Raw genomic sequence first — 17,312 nt, 5'->3', positions numbered from 1 at the left:
ATGTAGTGGGTAGAAGCAAGGATGCTGCTAAATATGCTTCAATCTCAGGAGAGCCCCACAACAAAATATTATCCAGCCCATACATGTACACCAATGCTCATAGCAGCATCATGCACAGTAGCCAAAACGCATCCATCAGCAGATGACTGGATAAAGAAAATGTGGTAGAGGCACACGATAGAATATTATTCAGCCATGAAAAGGGATGAAGTCCTGATATGTGTGACAACATGGATGAACCTGGAAGACATCATGTTGAGTGAAATAAGCCAGACACAAAAGGACAAATAGTGTATGGTTCTGTTTATGTGAAAGATCTAGAATAAGCAAATATATAAAAACAGAGAGCAGGAGAATTGGGGGTTATTATTCAATGGCTGCAGAGTTACTGGTTGTGATGATTAAAAAGTTTTGGTACAGATGGTGGTAGCACATTGAGTGTAATCAATGCACTGAATCGTACACTTAAAATGTTAAGATGGCAAATTTTATATTATGTGTATATTATCGCAATTTTAAGAAAACAAAGAATTATCTGGCACAAAGGTCAACAGATCAAGGAGGAGCCCTGCTCTAGGCAAACATCTATCACAGAATTTGCTCCACTCTGAACTGCTTCAACCAACTCATTGTCTGGCCTGCACTTGATCACCTCCAGGAGCGGGGAGCTCACTGCCCCTCAACGGCTTTTCCATCTGTAACCACTTCAGGGTATTTGGAATGTTTCTTTTCACAATGAGCTAAAACCTCTTCTCTGTGCTGCTATAACTCCCAAGCGCTGTCCTGCTTCTGCTCTCGGGACTACCCAGCACTGGCCGAACTCCTCTTCCACATGAGAGGCCTGAAAACACCTGAGGACATGCTGGCGAAGCTCCCCCGCTGCAGGCTGGACGCCCTCCAGGGACCAGGAGTTGTAGCTGGGGGGTGGTGTGGCCTCCTGCCGTGGGCCGGGGCTCCTGTGTGAAAAGCCCCAGGGTCCTGACACCCCAGCTCAGCAGAGGCACCCAAGATCCCCTATGTGGGATGCCCTCAGTCACACCGCTGCTTGGACCTCCTGTCAAAGGGGGGTAAAGACAGAGGGGAAGATGCTTTGGAGAGGCAAAAGTGCCACAAAAGAGTACGGGGAACCAACGCCAGTGTCAGTAGATGGGGAAGTGGATACCCAAGATGTGGTGTAGGACAGACAGTGGAATAGTATTCTGCCATGAAAAGGAACGCAGTTCTGATACATGGAACCAGATGGAAGAACCTGGAAGACAATATGCAAGTGAAATAGGCCAGACACGAAAGGACAAATACTGTATGACTTCACTTATAAGAACTCAGCAAATTTCTAGAAACAGAAAGTCTCTCAGGGGTTATCAGGGACTGGGGAAGGGGGAAATGGGGAGTGATTGCTTGGTGGACACAGAGTTTCTGTTTGGGGAGATGGGAAAGTGCTGGTGATGAGTGTTGGTGATGACAACACAATATTGAGAAAGTAATTAATGCCATTGAATTACACACAGGAAAGGGGTTAAAATGGGGAATTTTGTGATGCATGTAAATCACTGCAATAAAAATGTAAAAAAACCAACAGTAGAGGGGATCGACCTCATCCCGCCCACAGTCCACCCTTCCCTTAGATCTGCTTTGTCACCAAGTGTTTCCACACTGAATATTTCTGCACGGATCCTCGCTGTCATCTATGACTCGTGGTCTGTCTCCTAATTTGCCAGGAACAGAGAGAGAGCAACAAGCCTGATGCCCATTTGACAGGGGTGCAAACTGAGGTTCCGAGCCTGCGGTCAAATCACGACAAGGCCGGAAGCTGAATCCAGATGGTCTGGCTCCAGATTCAGGATGTGTAAACGCCAGGGCCTCGACAGCCCGGGAGGCAGCGGCGGGAAGGACGAGGACAGCGGCTGTGCTGGGAAGATGGGGGTTCACCAGGAGGCCCCGGGGTTTGGCTGGCCAGCGGGGCGGGCCGAGGGCACGGGGGGCCCCCGCTTCTCCTCGCCTACCCTGCCCTCTCGATTCGCGGCGGGTGGGTGCGAAGCTGGTGGGTTGTCGCCTCTCGGAGCCACTTGCTTTTCTTTCTTGGAATCCGCCCAGGGAAAGACACCTGGGTTTCTGTTTCCATTTCTCCTCAGGCACCGATGTTTCCTGGGGTGGTGGGATGTGGCCCGTGGGTAGCTCGCGTCTGAGAGGCCCCGTTTCCTGTCGCGGGCACCCCGGTACTTGCTCCCTGTCGCTTGTTTGTCCTCTTCGCTCAAGATCAGCCTCCTTTTAGGGACTGAGTCAGAGAAGCGCAGCTGCTGGGGTGCACGGCTTTTGCCGTTGCCCATGACACCAAGGCCCACGTTGGGGAACAGAGCAGGGGTAGTGCCAGACCGGAAGGGGTAGAGACCCCCCCCATCCCTCCAAAGTTCCCTCTCAGCCTCTCCCCAGCCCCTCAGCCCCTCAGCACATCCCCTGAGTGTGCCTTTGCCCCTCTGTGGCATCTTTTTCTTCCCCTCACTTTTCTGCCTGATTCATTCTTCAAGACTTGGCCCAGTTGCACCTGCTCCAGGAAGCCCTCTGGGATTGTCTCCCCCTTCGGCCCCAACTCCCTAAGCTGAGAGGTATCCCCGTCTCTTCCCAAATCGCTAGACCAGTGTGGCCTCTGGTGGAAAACTTGTTATTTTCACACCAGGACTCAGGCACCTGTCCTCAGTCCCCCAGGCCACCTGTCCCACCCCCACCCCTGCCTTGCTTCCTGGTGCTGTGGCCCTCAGCACTCTGTCGGGGCATAGCTGCTTCTTGGCACTCCCTGACTAGTGAGCGCCTTAAAGGCTGAGTCTTAAACTTTTTAATTTTTTACGAGTCTTATTGAGATATGTCACCTACCATGCAATTCTCCCATTTAAAGTGTACAATTTAATAGTTTTCGTATATTTATCACAGTTGGCTTTAGAACATTTCATCACCTCAGAAAGAAACTCTGGACCCATTAGCTGTCACCCCCTTGCTCTCCCAACCTCCCCCAGTCCCTGGCAGCCACAAAGCTACTTTTTGTCTCTATAAATTTCCTTCTTCTAGATTTTCCTATCAATGGAATCATACAATATTTGCCCTTTTGTGTCTGGTTTCTTTCATCTGACGTAACGCTTTCAAGATCCACCCATGTCATAGCATGTATCAGCTCTTCATTCGTTTTTTATAGCCGAATAATATTCCGTCGTGTGCATATATCACATTTTGTTTATCCATCATCTGTTGATGTCCATTTGTGTTGTTTCCACCTCTTGACTGTTGTGACTGAGGCTAGTAGGAGCATTTGCTTTTTACAGGCAAAAGTTGCCATTGCTCTTGGGTAGATACCGAGGAGTGGAATTGCTGGATCGCATGGTAACTGTGTTGTGTTGTTTGAGGAACCACCAAGCTGTCTTCAAAGCAGCTGCACCACTTCACATTCCCACCAGCCGGCTACAAGGCTTCCAGTTTCTCCACTTCCTCGCCAATACTCATCATCAGTCTTCTTTATTCTAGTCATCCTAGCGGGTGGCATGTGGTAAGCCTTAAACTTTCCATTTACTGGAAAGTGAAACCTGGTGGGAGAGCTGCGGCCCCGAGGCAGACGCGGGGCTGAGAGCCAGGTTCTTGCAGCTCTGCTCAGGGGACTTGGGGCAAGGTTTTAGCACACGGCTGAGCCCCACTGTTCTCTCCTGTGGGATGCATTAGGTAGGTGGTTTAAGAAAAAAACAAAAACAATAAGAAAGAGTAGGTGGTTGACAAGGGTCCAACTGAAGAATGGATAAACAAAATGTGGTATATACGTACAATGGAACACTACGCTGCTCTAAGAAGCAATGAGATGGGGACACATGTGATAACGTGGATGAACCTTGAAGACATTATGCTGAGTGAGATAAGCCAGACACAGAAGGACAGATATTGCGTGATCTGGCTAATACGAACTAAACACGGACAACAAATGCATGGAGTTAAAACCTAGAGCACACGCGCCACGCAGGGTGTCCCCCGCGTAGGGGAGCCCCACGCGCAAGGAGTGCGCCCATAAGGAGAGCCGCCCAGCGCGAAGGAGGGAGCAGCCTGCCGAGGAATGGCGCCGCCCACACTTCCCGTGCCGCTGACGACAACAGAAGCGGACAAAGAAACAAGAAACAAGACACAGCAAAAAGACACAGAAAACAGACAACCGGGGGAGGGGAGGGGAATTAAATAAATAAAAATAAATCTTTAAAAAAAAAAAAAACAAAAAAAAAAAACCCTAGAGCACAGGTTATTAGGAGATAAGAGGAGGGCTGAGAAGGAGTACTGATGCTTAATATATGTAAGAAATTTTAATTAACTTGAGTGGAAATGGATAGAATTGATGGTAACACATTCTAGTGAGTAGAATTAATGTAGCTGGTTTATAAATGGGACTGTGACTGAAAAGGGTAATCTAGGGATGTAAATGTCAATTGAAAGAAAGTAGAAAATAATCTAGGGACTGAATAACATTGAACACAGAGGTGGATAATTGTGGTTAATAGTACAAATATAAGAATGTCCTTTTATGAACTAGAACAAATGTACACCACTGTTGCAAGATGGTGGGAATGCGGAGAAGCATGGGAAAACGCAATTAATGTAACCTATGGACTATAGTTAAAGCAATACTGTAATATTCTTGCATCAATACCAAAGGTGTACTGTGTTAATAATAGGGGGGTATGGAAAAAATATGCCAAATGTATGCCACAGACCATAGTTAGAGGTAATAGTCTGATATTATCTCATAATCTGTAACAAATGTTCCCCAACAATGTAGCGTGTTGGTGGAGGGGTGTTGTGTGGAAATTCCACACATGTCCATGGTTGCTTTGTAAGTTTACAACTTCTCTAATAAAAATATATTTTAAAAAAAAGAGTAGGTGGTTGAAATAATGAAGGAGAAGAGGCCTAAAGGACATATGTAAATATGGGAATATAATCTGGAAGTTTTATATTGATGCTAAAGTTCTTGAACTTGATAAATTTGTACTTAAAGTGGTTATGAAATCCTTGCTCTTAGGAAACGTACATGGGAGTGTTATGTGTTCAGGGAACACGATGTATACAACCTCTCAAATATTTAGAAAATAAACAGATAGTTGGACTGATGATAGATAGCTAAATAGACCAATAAAGCAAATGAAACAAAATGTTAAAATTGTAGCTCTGGATATGGGGTGGGGGAGAAGGGGGACACTGGACTTCTCTGAATCGGTTTTGTATTATTTTTGCCAATGTCCTGTTAGTTTGAAATTACATCAAAATAAAAAATTTAAGGGAGAAGACAAAAAAGAATGAGTGGTTTTTTGAGGTCGTGAACATGCAGTTCTTAGCACAGGCGCTGACATTCAGAGGGTGCTCAATAAACGCAGCTACAACCCCAAATCCCATGATGACCGCAGCGCTCCACAGCCCCGTGCGGGGTCAGGGCTCGAGGGGGTGGGGGTGCTGTGCCCAAGGGGGATGCCGCAGGCCTGGGGTCGAGGAGGCCGGGGAGGGGGGCCCTCAGCCAGAGCCCTTTCCAGGGGGTGCTTGTCTGCTTTTTGAGACTCGGCATATGTGCACCTCCTCCTGCTGGTTTGAATTAGAAGCAGCTGATGCCTTCTGGAAAACCCAGGGAGAAACGTGATTGTTGGAGGTCATTCTTCTTGCTGGCAGAGCCTGCTGCCCTGGCCTGGCATTCCAGAGCACAACAGCCTGCGCTGGCAGAACGGGAGCCTTCCCCTTGGGGTCCCACCCCCTCCCCCTCCCCCGGCTGTCCCCTGGGCCTGGTAAACACTGGGATGGGAGCCGAGCAAGAAGCCTCTGGCTGTCTGAGCTCAGCGAGCCGGCGGTGCACTGGTGCACCGAGGTCCGACTCAACTCCCAGCCTGGTAGAGGCCCGAGTGCCTGGCGCAGAACAGAGGTGCTACCCTCTGGAGAAGGGGGTAGGGAGGCACCAGGAAGGAAGGGTGGCCAGAAGGAAGGTGGTAACAGGTTGGTGGGGCACTGAATTTGGTAAAGGAAAGGCAGGTTACTGCTTTTTTTTTTTTTGAGGTACCGGGTACGGGAATTGAAGTTCGGACCTTGAACATGGGCAGCTGGTGCTCAACCACTGAGCTACACCGGCTCCCCCGAGTTGGTTTTGTTTTTGTTTTTAGGAGGTACCTGGGACCTCATACATGGGAGGCAGGCGCTCAACTGCTCGAGCCACATCTGCTCGCCTGCTTTCATTTTACAGATCAGGAAGCCCGAGGCTCGAGCACAACCAAGAATGGGTGGCCGGAGGACGGGAAGCCCAGGTTGGCTTGCTCCTCGTTCTGCAGAGTGGAACGAGAGCGCGTCAGAGGGCAACAGGCACGGTACCCACGGGAGAGGTTTGAAGTCCCATTCTCTGCTGCTTTCATCAGGCTTTGCCCTCCCCCTTAACCCGGAGCAGCCAGGGGAGGGGGCTTTGCTGGGTCCCCTACAGTCAGGGCCCCGTGACTGATCTCCTCGGGGCCGGAGGCCCGTGTCCTGAGGACTGACCTCAGATGGGCAGCGGCGATTGTCAGGGCCTGGGGTGCCCTGATAAGGCCTGCGTGGCACGGGGCCAGCTGGGTGGAGGCTCCCCACCCGCCACCGTCCTCTTCACTTTCCCCCGGACTGCGCCCCGCTTCTAAGCGCCTTCTGCGCCTGTGAAGATCTCCAGGGGGGCACTGGGGCGCAGCTGTCACCGACCCCACAACCCGTTGTCATTTCTGGGACCCACCGTCTCCACCGACACTGGGTGGGAGCCTCAGCCCGGTCACAGCCGTGTGGGGTTGGGTGGGGCTTAGGGTCCCCATCCTAAAATGAGGTCACTCCTTGTCTCCCCCTGTGCGTTGCTGGGGAGATGAAGCCTGGCGCGGCGTGGAATGCGTGAGAGCAGGGCCTGGCACGCGCCATGTGTGCTCAACCCCCGCCCTTGGAGTGATTCCTTTTCCCAGCCTTGGCTGTGGTCCTCCTTGGCCGGAATTTCTTCTCTTTTCCTGTGGTCTTTTCAAACCCTGCCCCTCCCTGAGGTCTAATCTGTACTCCACCTTCTCTCCAAAAGCCTGCCTGGACCTCGCCAGCCACGCAACGTCCCTGTAGTGTCGTGTCTTATGGCACCTAGAATTTTTTTTCACCCCTTCAGGGGGAGAAGTTTTTTCTTTTTTTTTTAAAGACCGGAAGCAGAGACTCCCACAGGATGACCAGGCTACCTGGGGGTGATGAGTTACAAATGATTGGGGCTTTCATTTCCCACGGTGCGTATGTGTCCCCACCTTTGCTGCACGTTGTACCATGTAATTTAGCTAGAAAAGAATTCCAGATAAATGCTACCGTAAAGAGGAGTCTGCTACAGCAAATGCGGCCAAATGCTAAAAGTCGGTGGTGGGTCTGGGCCAGGGGGGGATGTTGGAGTTCTCTGTGTGTATGGGGGGTTGCATTGTTTTTCCCTCAGCCTGGTAAGTTTGAAATTATTTAAACAGTAAAAAGTGTTTAAAAAATTGTATGTATCCAGTACATTAAAAAAATAAAAGGTGTTAGAGTGGAAAAAAATGTGAAGAGGAGTCTGCGCCCCGTGATGGAGGCGTTTCCCACTGCTGGGCCCCCTGTGGTCTCCTCTTGGACTTCATCCGGGTGGGCTCCCCGTCTCCTCTGCCCCGGAGCACCCACAACAGTCCATCCGCAGAGTTCTCTCGCCACATCCCCGAGGCCTCACCCGCTTCCCTACTGCAAGGGTTCAAGCCGCTTTCCATCGCAGCTCAATTCCTGCTCCCCTGGGCTTCCGCTGCCCGCAAGACGCTCTTCTTTGCTGCAGGCTGCCCTGGGTTGCCAACGAAGCGCCTTCTCCGCTAGGCTGGAAGCTCCTCGGGGGAGGGAGGTACTCAGAGAAACCCAGTTCGGGCACCCCGGGATGGCTGCTTCGCTCATTGTTGTAAGGACGGCAGCCCCTGGCCTTGAGTTTCCCACCTGCTCAGCTCTGTACCTGGATTCTGTCAGGTGACACCCCCAGCCACCCAGAGCCGAAGGTGCTAGGAGGTGCATCTTGCACGGGGGTGGGGGGAAGGCTGCCCAGAGGAGGAGAGGCATACCTACTGTGTGGCCCTGGGAAGGCACACCACCTCCCCCTGCCTCAGTCTCCCCCTATGTACAGGGGCCGGACACCTGCTCCGTCCAGGTGGTTATAAGATCAAACAAGACCACTGGGCATTTTGTCAAGTGCAAACAGCTACACGAATGGTGTGGCAGAATCACTGCCTAATGGAGGATGGATCCAAGGCCGGCAATTGGGGGGCAAGGGCAGGGTCGTGGGAATTTTTAAAATTCCCTTCGCACTTGCTCTCTAGGGATAACAGGGAAGTAAAGATGAGTGCAGTAGCCCCAGGTCCTACCCAGGCCGTGTCCTCTCCTTGGAGTGCTCTCCCCCTCTGCTGGCCTCACTCCCACCCACTCTTCAGGCTTCTGCTGCAAGGTCGCCCTGCAGAGGCTGGTGGAGCCTCTCACCCTGCCCATCGCACCCATGAAACAATTAACCCTATAATTAGGGAGCTCGTGCCTGTGCCCGCCGCTCCTGCCAGGCGCATCTTGCTCAGGCTGTAGCCTCAGGGCCAGAGCAGGTGGGTCTCGGCGAAGGCTCCCTGACTGACCTCCACAGTTCATGTAGCCCTGCTCCCTCACCCAAACTCACCCCCCCCCCCCCGTGCTGGCAGCCTCATTAGGTCCACCTGGAGATGGTAACTGTCCTGAGGTTTTACAGCATCCGGGCTCTGGGCTTTAGAGCCCGATGGAGTCCACGTCTTGGCTGTGTGATGTTGGGAAAGCTACTTAACTGCTCTGTGCCTTGCTGTAAAAACAGATAATAATAACACCTTCCTCACTGGTGCCCTTGGTGTGAGGATTACATGAGTTAGAGATGATGATGAGTATGATTGTAATTGTTATTGCTGCAGGCAATGACTCAAAGATTTCCTCCTCCTCATTAACATCTTTGTCCTCACCACCAGTGGCCAAGGTCTCAACTGGGTTGGAAAGGCCTGGGCAGGGAGCCAGGGACTCCATCTCACCCGCTAAGCAGATGACTAACACTGGCAGCCGTCATATTTCCTAATTTGCTACCTGACAGTGGTGTGGGAGAAGATCAAATCAAGGAATGAAGGCACACTATTCTCCCCACAAGTGTTTATTGCACACCTACTGTGTTCTGGGCCTTGAGGAGAGCCAAGTAGGGAGCAGGACCCCTGTCCTGCAGGAATGCACAGCAAAGTCACAAAGTGTGCAAGTGCCTCGTAAATGAGCGTTCTCCTTCGGGAGGTGAGCACGTGGTGGCCGAAGTGTTTCTATGAGTCCAGCCTCCGTCGACGTACTCCCCGGCCCACCTGCTCTGGAGAGGCGCTCGGGCGCCTTCCTTCCCTCTCAAAGCCTCCGTCTGAGATGGGCTTTTAGCAGGGATCCAAGTATACCTTTTTTTCCTTTAACCTCCCCCTCCCCTCGCTGTGCTCACTGTCTGCTCTCTGTTCATTTTATTTTTAGGAGGCATGGGAACCGAACCCGGACATCCCATGTGGGAGAGAGGCACCCAATCACTTGAGCCACCTCCAGTCCTTGCTTGTTGCGTCTCTCATTGTGTTTCCTCGCTGTGTCTCTTCGTTGCGTCACCTCGCCGCGTCATCTTGTTGCATCAGCTCGCCGCACCAGGCCCTCACATCAGCTCGCTGTCTCACTCATCTTCTCTAGGAGGCACCGGGAACGGAACCCAGGACCCCCCATGTGGTAGGCGGGTACCTAGCTGCTTGAGTCACATCCACTTCTGACACCTTCTTCTTAGGGCGGCTGCAAAGGTGTTTTGCCAAGGGCACCGCCGAGGGTGGTGATGTGAATGTGAGCGCACCGCAGGCCTGCGTCCCGAGCTCAGGGTCTGTGAGTTGGATGCAGACGTGACATGACCCTTCCCGGACATGGGGATGACGGTGAGCATGGCTGAGGTCTGGGGGCTGGGTCCCCTTCCCCTGTTTTTGTTAAACACACACACATCCTTGTACAGCAATAGATAAAGGCTCAGAAGGAAATATCCCAAGCTGTTTCTAATCATTTTTATCCCAAGAGGGTGGGATTATGTATTGTTTGAACATTAAAGTACTTTCGCAATAGGAAACAGTGGAAGAATGAGTGAGTGAAGGAAGGGATGCACGGATGGACGGACGGACGGGAGCCTGCTGGACCTTCGTGATGAGTCCGGCTGTGAATTTTGGACGGGGAGCGGCAGGTGAGCGGGGTGGTAACTCGGGTCAAGGTGAGTGAAGGCAGAGATGGACAGCCGGATGGACAGACTGCCGGGAGCCTCCTGGAGCCTCGTGGGAGGAGGAGCGAGTGGGACCCTGTGAACTCTGGGTGGGGAGCGGCAGGTCGGCAGGTGGCAACGGGGGCAGGCTCCCCGTGAACCAGCTCTCCGTGAGAGGAGGGAGTCAGCCCTCGCGTCGGGGCTCGGGCCCGGCGACCCACCAGCCTGGGCGGTGGACACTGAGAGCCTCGCGGCCGCCGAGCGCGGTGACTCAGCGGCGCAGAGCGCGGGCCCCGCCGTGCAGCCCGGCGGCGAGCGGCGCGCAGTTCCGGGCACCCATCCGATACCAGCCTGCCCCCGGGCACCCGGCCGATCGCCTCGTGAGTAAGGAGGCGCGGGACAATCGCTCCTTTCATCGGCCTCCGCTGCTGACTAACGCTTCCCAGTCACGCTCGGGCCCCTCCACCCCCAAAGCCAGCCCTGCCCCCCGCCGGCCCCTGCGGGAGTTTTGGGGAGCCCCCCACCCCCACCCCGTCCCGGACTCGCCGTCTCCACCGCCTCTGCGCCCCGGGCTGCCCCTGCCAACGCCCGCGCCCGCGCCACCCCCTCCCCCGGCCGGGCTCTCGGGCCTGCTGGGTGCCGCCTCCTCTCCCCCAGCCCCCCCAAGGCCTCCTGCCAATCACGTCTTTGCGGAGGGGCCTCTTGGATTCCCTTCTGGGCCCCGTTCACTCAAGGCCTGGCGGTGCCCAAGGCCAGGGTGGGCGGGGGTCCCCAGACACGACTCCAAAAGAGGATGGTTTCAGGCACCTGGGCAGGCAAGTGAGGGCCTATTTCTGAGCACGCAGGGGCCTCAGGAGATACCTCCAGCCTCCTCTGAGGCATGCGGCGTGGTGTTCTGGAAAGATATGGGCTTGAGTCAGACCTGGGTTCGAATTCTGGCTCTGCCACTAGCTGGGTGATCATGGGCAGGTGAATTAACCTCTCTGAACCTCAATTTCTACATCTGGTTAAAAAAAAAGGGGGGGGGGGCGGATAATAGCACCTCCCTTACTAGAATGGCTGAGAAGCCCCTTCCAGAAAGCCTGGCAGTGGTGGGTGCTTCTCCAGGTGCTGGTTTCTTTCTCCCTTCCCTTAAAGCAGCTCCTGCAGCTGGCTGGGCCTGGGAGGAGGGTGGCAGCCCCAAGAGCAGGGCTCAGGCAGTGGGGTGGCAGTTCCAGCCGAGGAGAATGCGGCTGGTGAGGGAAGCGTCGGGTCACGGCGGGTTCCTCCGACTCGTCTCGGCACGCCTGGTGCCTGCGATTCGCTAGCTGAGAAATGGCCTCTTGTTCTCAGGGCTGACTGGAGGGCGAGGGACATGCTTTCGTGACACCCCATGAATGCAGTGACCCGGAGGGGAGCCTGGAATGGACAGTGCCAGACAGCAGACGATGAGAAAAATGATTTCTCCTTTGTTTTGGAACAGGATCTCTCCCTTTTTTTTTATGGCACAGCAAGGGGAGGGAGAGAGGCGAGGGCCAGGCCAGCTTCTCTTCCTAACGAGGCTTCACGGGGGCCCATGTCGAAATGGCTCGGCGTGTTCCAAGAAGCAGCTTGGAAAGCCGGGAAAAGCTTCCGAAGGGGGAGGCGAGGACCTCGGGTCCCATCCCAGCTGGGCAGCCGCCTCCGTGCCGTGTCACTGGGGGTCGTGCGGGGTGACGGGTCTCTTATCTGCAGAGGTCTTCTCAGGCCCTCGGCAGCCCTCGAGTTCTGTAACTCTGCAGCCATCTCTTTAAAGATGAACAGCAGAGATGCTGAGCTGAAACAGATGTGGCAGATACAGCCAAGATAATCAGCCTGGTGGTTTCTCTCTCTGGTGCCCTGCGTCAGCAAAGCCTGTAGTGAATTCTGGAATTTGCTCATATCAATAGGTAATCAACGCAACATCTGTGGGCCTGAACTTCCTGACGAGGGGCTGATCAAACAGTTTTTGCCCTCAGCCCTTCCTCCTTCCTCCAAGCTGGGGGGGTGCGAGGTGGCCCTTCTGAACCGTCTGGGCTCTGGCCTTGACCCTGGCACAGAGCATTTCCGAGCTCTGGACCCCACATCCTCCCTGCCTTCCTCAGTCAGCCTGAGTCTGGGAATGCTCATTCTCTGAAGAAATATTTATTGCATGTCTCCCCAGTACCTGGCACCTGTCCCCCCCCACCCCCAATCCCCAAAGAAAACGGTCTGGGGCAGGTATGTCGGAGGCGATTCTCCCGCAGTATTGTCTGAAATAACCATAGTTCCTGTTCCCGAGGGGCAGACCATCGAAGGGGACGGATGGGATGTTGAACGAACAGGCTCAGAGCAAAGCAGTGGGTGCGGAAGGCTTGGCCATGTTCAGCAGAAATGTGGGAGGGGGCAGGACAAACGACGGGAAGGTGACAACTGAGGGAGCACACAGCCCTGCCGGTTGGAATTCATTTTAAGGCACCCCCTGCCACCCACTCTCCCTCGCAGACTGGTTTGCTTCTCTCATCCCATTGATCAAAATCGGCAATTGTAGGTTTACTTGTTTATCAACTGGATCCCTCTCGAGGAGGAATTCTCCACTGAGGAGCGACACTCACGGTCTTCTCCTCTTCTCTGGACCCACTGCCTCGTGCAGAGTCCTGCAAAGCTCAGGAGCTGGACAGGCCCCTGTGGAATGCACCTGACAGTGCTGGAGCTGCTCAGTGACAAAATCAACGCCGTGTCTCAGGACGCCAGAGGTTCAAGGCCGGGTCAGCTTTGGGCAAGGAGGTGGAACATTCCTTCCTTAAAGATTCGGGACATTTTCTCTCCTTGCTTCCTAATCACCGGTTTCTGGTCCTTCCAGGAAACCGGTGGCAAGGAGCATCCAGGACTGGAACGCGGACGTGCGGGGGAAGGCGGCGAAACTGTGCCGGCAGCCCCGAGAGAAGAATCGGTCTTTGTCCTCTTCTTCACATGCACCTGTCATCCCAAACCCTTGGCAAACACTGTGTCATTTGCTTTCCAAACCTCTCTGTGGATTCGGCCTGGGGTGGGGGACAGGGGGTAGGCGGAAGCTTACAGAGCTGCATTCCAGGCATTCTTGCCTCCTGACAGCTCCTGGTACCAGGGCTTGGAGAGTTGGGGATGGCTAGAAATTCCAGCTGACTCACCCGTGGGCTGAGGAAACCAGGGTGAGGGGATGGATGTGGAGTCCCCGTCGCAGGCCGTTCCCGGATCCAGAGGGGAGAGTGGGGTGGGGGGTGAGCGCCGGGATGCGGGTAGGGAGCAGCAGCTTTCTGCCTGGATGGTGCTCAGGTGTCACTTGAGGCACGGGCCAGTGATGACAGGGGCAGCTCAGTGTGGCCGTGGGAGCCAGGGCTTGGGACCACACTGCTGGGGTTTGGGGCTTGGTTTTTGTCACAGTTACCGTGTTAAATTTCTCTGGGCCTCAGTGTCGCTGTCGGGTGTCAAATGGGGACAGACAATGAATGGTTCCCACGTCATGGTGTGGTGGTAAGATTGTGTAAGAAGATCGGGGTAACATATGAAGCCTGGTCCCTGGCTCACAGGAGTTGCTTAATGATGGTGATTTTTTCTTAAGATGGTACTCTTCCCCCTCTCCCACCCCCAGATGGCTCCCTTGTCTGTTTGCTCATCTGCTCGTTGTCTGTTTCTTCTTTAGGAGGCACCAGGAACCAAACCTGGGACCCCCCCCCCATGTGGGAGGCAGGCACCCAACTGCTTGAGCCACATCCGCTCCCTGCTTGTTTTTTTGCTCGTTGTCTGCTCATTGTTTGTTTCTCTGCTTGAGGAGGTACCGGAAACCGAGCCAGGGACCTCCCATGTGGGAAGCGGGTGCCCAGCCACTTGAGCCACATCTGCTCCTATGATGTGAGACGGGCTTCTGGGTGGGAGAGTGAGTGTGCCCCTCTCTTGGTCCCATGGAATGAAGGCTGCAGAATTGCACGGTGGGGACAAAGTATGATTCCCCTGTTATGAAATACCTAGACTGTGCGAATCCATAGAGACCAAGTAGATTACACGTTACTGGGATGGGGCTGGGGCAATGGAGGGTTACTGCTTAGTGGGTCCAGAGTTTCTGTTTGGGGTGATGTAAAGGTTTGGGAATGGATGGTGGTGAGGCAGCACAACGTCGAGAATGTGATGAAAGCCACTGAACTGTATCCTGGAAGGGCAGTTCAAATGGGAAATTTTATGTTGTAAAGATGTTACTGCAGTAAAAACTGAATAACAGAACCACAGTGGGAATGTCACTCCCTGGTTTGGGACTCACTCTGAATTTTCAGGAGTCAGGCTGTGGCTGAGCCGCGCCTGGATAGGAGGGTGTGAAATGATTTGGGGGGGAACAGAGACTGAACCGCACAGGCAGCGGCTTTTCTGGTCCTCCTTTGGGTCTCCAGATGGTTTATAACCAGATTCCTGCCAAATTCCTCTCTCTTCCCCCTCAAGGCTCATCTGGTGCCAGAGAGTTTCTCATCAAGGGGGAAAGACGGTCCTTTCGTCACGGCTGCTGGGTCACGCGGCCTCCTGACGTGGCGCCCCCTTCCAGCTGTTTTCCCCAGGGGGTGTCTCTGGAGCTGCCCTTGTCCTTGGTGTCCCCCCACCCCCACCCCACAGTCTCCTGGGGCTGCGAGGGAGCACCAAGTCCGGGAAGGGGGACTGGCTACAGCACGCGATGTGACCTTGGGCCGGTCGCTGCCCTTCTCTGGGTCCCGCTTTCCCCGTCTGAAAGGAGGAGGTTGGCTGAGGTCATCCAGCAGCAGTTTCCAGCCACGTGGGCCCACAAGGGCTCTGGCTCCCTGAGTGCAAGGGATTCGTCTGTCTTCAGCCAGATAACACAGGGATTTTTAGGGCACAGGACTGGATCTGGGTTCAAATCCCTACTCTGTCCCTTCACCGGCTCCGTGACCCCAGGCAAGCCTCACACCCTCTCTGAGCGGGTACCCTATCTATAAAATGGGCACATGGGTCCCCACCACCTGAGTTGTTCGCAGGGCGAAATGAGATGGTTTGTGGGCGGGCTGGGTGCAAGATCTGGCACGCACGACCTTTCGTTTCTCTTATTTCCCCAGAAATGTGGCCGTGTTTGTCTCCACTGAACCGCCCAGCCCCCAGAGTGAGAAGCCGAGGCTCGGCGGCGGGCTGGTGGGAAGCGAATTCAGACCATGTTTTAGACGCCACGCCGGGCCAACTTCAGAAGGAAGCTGCGATAATTCAAGGGAAAGAGTCCCACAGTGTCTGCTCCAGCTCCCTCAGGCGGATCTCAGAGCTCGAGCCAAGAGATGGGTTGGCCGCGTTCTCTTTGCCTTCATGCCCATTAGCGTATTTCCAGATGTTTCAGGCAGCAGCTCTGGAGGGCCTTTGGGTTCTGTTTCTTTGGATCTCCTTTCCCGTAGCTTCTCTTTTCTCTGTTTTTCCCCAACTGACCACCACCTTCGCAGGCTCTCCCTGCCCCCCCCCCGCCCCCATTCCTTTCTCAACAGATCCCTGGAAATGTTCCAGCCAGCTAGACTTCCCAAAGGCAGGGCCAGAACAGCCGGTCACCCTATAAAACACTCCTTTTTTCCAGCAACAACATGAATTGCCTTTGGTATCTCGCACTTGGGTTTCGTTCGTCCTGTGCCCCATGTGCTCGGGGCCCTGGAAAATGGAAGCTCAGGGAATTCTCGTGACTCAGTGCAGCGAAATGGTACAAGAGGGAGGCAGGATCTCTTCTGAACACCTACTGTGTGCAGCCACTTCATCATTGTTACCCCAGTCCTCAGAGGTTGTGTAACGTGTCCGGGGTTAGCGATCTACTACGAGGGTCGTCCTAGTCCAAGGCCAAAGGCCAGGCTCTTTCCGTGGCAGGTGGCACGGTCTAGGGCTCTGGGGCTTTCCTACCAGCCATTTGCCAACCTGGGCCCCAGGCCATGCACGTCAGAACAACACCTGGCGCAGGAAGGAAGTAATCAGCCCTGCCTCGTGGCAGAGGAGAGAGTTGAATCGATTCTGGAAGAAGCATCAGGAAAAAGGAGTGTGTGTGCAAGGAAGGGTTTGCATCCATGTGAGAGGGTCTATGTTTGAGAATTGTGTGTGTGCATGTGTGTGTATGAGAGGACGTTTGCAGGCAAGAACGTGCATGTGTGTGAGGATCTGTGCACAAGGATGTATGCGTACACAAGTGTGAGGACGTGTGTGCTTCTGTGGGAATGTGTGCACGTATGTACATGTGTGAAGGTATTGTGCACACGAGGATGAAGCATGTACACACGGGAGGGTGTGTGTACGTGTGTGAGGATTATGTCCACATGTGAGAGCTGTGGCTGTGAGGGGTGGGCGTGCACACGTGGGAGGGAGCGTGTGCATACCTGTGAGGATGTGTGTCGGTAATGTGTACACCTCATGTAGAACACATGCGTGTGCATGTGTATGTGAGGATGTGTACACACTCATGTGTATGCACACATACACGTGCGAGGTGAATGGTACCTACTTGTGCATATGTTTGTCCACATGTGCGCACACGGGTGTGCACACATGCAAGTACATTCATGTATGCCCATATGTGTACATGAGCACGCACACGGCGGGGTGCAGGGGGCGTGGGGAGAGAACAGAGCAAACTGGTTCTTTTGTTTTGAGAGATCTCCTTGGTGTCAAGTACCAGGCGTTTCCCAGCACCGGCGACAGATCTTTTAAAAAATGTATTTATCTTTTAGTGTGGTCAAAGGGCAGCGTGCAAGCAAATACGGGTTTTTCTTTTCCTGGAGGAGCAGAGCTGCTGGCTCCTGGGCCACCGCGCAAGGGCATGGCAGGCCTGGCTGCCGGGCAGACGGGGGCCGCGGCCGGCTCCTGCCCCACCTCCGGGCGAGGCCCTCCCTATCTTGGGCATGTTAACTTCCCTGGCACCCGCTCGGTTTTGGCTCATTAGGGAGGAGCAGCCACCGAGAGGAGGCCTCTCCCTTCCACCCCCGGGCTCGGTTCTGCAGAACACACTTGATTTAGAGCTCCTCGCTGTGCTTTCCCTGGCTGAGCGTCCCGGGCAGAA

General features: G+C 54.1%; 1 long non-coding RNA gene across 1 annotated transcript; it reads left to right on the top strand.

Annotated features, from left to right (window-relative positions):
- The first annotated feature begins 13,571 nt into the window (after positions 1 to 13,571).
- LOC131274519 (uncharacterized) lies at positions 13,572 to 15,857 on the top strand. Its single transcript, XR_009181747.1, has 2 exons — positions 13,572 to 14,152; positions 15,355 to 15,857. It is a non-coding gene; the product is annotated as an uncharacterized lncRNA (long non-coding RNA).
- The last annotated feature ends 1,455 nt before the right edge of the window (positions 15,858 to 17,312 follow it).

The sequence above is a fragment of the Dasypus novemcinctus genome, chromosome 19 (assembly GCF_030445035.2).
Source record: "Dasypus novemcinctus isolate mDasNov1 chromosome 19, mDasNov1.1.hap2, whole genome shotgun sequence".
NCBI lineage: Eukaryota > Metazoa > Chordata > Mammalia > Cingulata > Dasypodidae > Dasypus > Dasypus novemcinctus.
Note: the sequence above shows the minus strand (reverse complement) of the source record. Positions and strands in the feature narration are given on the sequence as shown.